The sequence below is a fragment of the Aplysia californica genome, unplaced genomic scaffold, assembly GCF_000002075.1.
Source record: "Aplysia californica isolate F4 #8 unplaced genomic scaffold, AplCal3.0 scaffold00160, whole genome shotgun sequence".
Taxonomy (NCBI): Eukaryota; Metazoa; Mollusca; class Gastropoda; order Aplysiida; family Aplysiidae; genus Aplysia; species Aplysia californica.
Genome location: NW_004797430.1, coordinates 1,173,812 through 1,176,411, shown reverse-complemented (window position 1 = coordinate 1,176,411; position 2,600 = coordinate 1,173,812).

The window sequence follows — 2,600 nt, the reverse complement described above, 5'->3', positions numbered from 1 at the left end:
ATCCGCTCCTTCCTCACCCCTTCCCCCACCCTCTCTCGCCGCTCCTGCCCTCTCCCATCTCACAATTAATTTACCAAAGAAATATCCTTATCTCCTCCTTTCCTTGACTCTTCTCCTCAAAGGTGACATTTATCCACACCCGGGATAACACTCCTTTCTCCTCCTCCCCCTCCCCTCCCCCTTCCTAAACCCTTACCCCATCTCCCTCTTTCCTCCCTTTCACTCATCATTTGCCCATAAACACCCTTCCTCTCTCTCTCACTTCAGAGTTCCACTTGGCCGTTTGTCAATACGAATCAAGTGTAATTTCACGTCCCTCGAAGCCACTCAATTTTCGCATTTTGCCCCACGCGTCCCCGTGGCCCGAAGGCGTTGACGAGAAGTCAAACGTTAACGAAGAGCAACAGAATAAACAGGACAAAACCCAATAACTCAATGAAGTGCCCTTCAGCGACTCATGTTTTATTGTTTTCCAGTTTAGCTTCTAGCTCCGAGTCGCAGATTTTTGTGTAATTACCCGCAGAATCAAGGGAAAATTAATAAAATGGGCTCATTTTCTGTCAGGAAAATAGGGAGACAAACTCAGCTGTGTATTTCTTTCCATCGTCGCAATGAAATTCCCCTCTTTTCTTTTGTTTTTTCGTTTTGGTTTCTATATTCCTGAATCTGAATTTTTGTGACAAAGAATTCAATAAGAAATAAAGAGTGCAAAAAAAGATGATTTCTCAATCTTGATTCCCCATGAGGAGCGAAAATGAATAATAAGAAAAAAAAACACATATTCTTGTTAAATTATGTGTTAGCTTGGGAAATGCGCCACGAAAGAACTTATTGAAAAATTGCTCAGCTATATTTACTGTTCCATTTTTATTTTTGAAATATTTTACGCCCTCTTGAAAACTGATAGATCATTTGTGAGGCGTGCTGACAAAAAGAGTTACTTCTCGCAGCCGAGAATAAACACATCAAATTTGTAGATTTTTAAGGGATGACATTTTTTCTTCAAGCTAAACATGTCTTTTATTATTTCATAACAAATAGTACAAACCCAAGCTATAAATTTCATGTATCTATCTCTGTCCATATGGGTAAAATACGAGACTTAACTCATTTCGTCAGCACACCTCACATTTAGGAAGCGTACTGATTCGATTCTGCCTCTCAGGACCAACCAAACTCAACACAGGCTGACTGGGGTACATTATCCCCGCGGGAAGTCGGAAATACTCCAGAAAAACAGATTTTACCCAGGTGAGAATTGAACTTACTTCATCTGCGTGTAAGGAAGAGCAGCCTAACCAACCTACAACTGCGACACGGACGCATTCGATGAACATTTTCCCAAATGGGAGCCAAACTAAAGTTTTCTGTCTGAGATAACGAAGCGCTTAGCTAACCGCTACACTATTGACAACGGTCGAAAGAAAGTTCATCTAACTGCATCTTTTCAATAGCATACATTCATAGTCTTGTGGTGAGGTTACCGGATTCATAAACGTGAGATTGTGGGTAGGTGGTTCAAAGCTCAACTGATGTGGACGCCGTGTCCTTGACAAAGGCACTTTACACAAACTTTCCCTTTTGGCGCGGCCTATACGAGATGAACGTTAAATTCGGAGGCCCCCGCCTCGCAATTAACCTTACAATGTTGCAAGGGGCGTTCCTCTTACATAATTTCTCACATTTTGCATCTTCTCTATCGTGCCATGCGGTACTTGAGAGCCGTAAGCTTTACTTTATATATCACGGAACTCAAGCTAACGTGGAGATAGGCAGCTTTAGTAAAAGATCTGTATCTTCCTCCTGTCCTCAAAACAGCGCTAGTGCTAGTGTTTATTCTCTAGTTTAAAAATCCGAAAACGAAATGTAGAAAAACTATTTTTTTAAAAATCCATCACCTTTCAAGTATTTAGGTAATCTGTTTCTCAATTATTTAACTACTTAGAACATATCAAACTCCATGATTTACTTGAGAAACATTCTGGAAGCAACGGTAGAAGGTCATAGAGGAAGAGGGAGACCTAACAGAAAAAGGGAAATAAGACATAGAAACCTGATTTGGAACCAAAATAACCCAATTAGGCAATCAGAATGGCACAAGACAGAGTGTTTTATTGTAGACAGGTCCGAGAAGCAAAGTCCAGCTACTGGAAAGGCTAAGAAGAAAAAGAAGAAACTTCTCAATTTGTGAAAGAAAGAAAAACACAAAAGACATCATATGGTAAGGTAAAGGGCACAGATGTTTGGGAATAATTATTATCTGTCGAGGATTCCATAGCAAAACACCGACGTCTGTTGTGTAGCGACTACGCATTTCGCTGTCGAATGCATATGACACGGGTTCGATTCCTATGAGGAAAAAATTGTCAAATCGAGTATCTCCGTTTGTCTACAAGGATGTTGCATCCCTCTCAGCTCTGGTTGGCCTTTGGCAGGCAAGGTGGAAGAAGCCCGCCTCCTATATGATCAAAACTGAGTAAAACACCTACAATTATATAGTATGTTTTTGTTTTGTTTTTGTAAAGTGTTTTACGGCGCTCGCAACTGCATAAGGTCATATGAGCGCGCGGGACACACCTAATATTTTCAGTTGGTAGGAA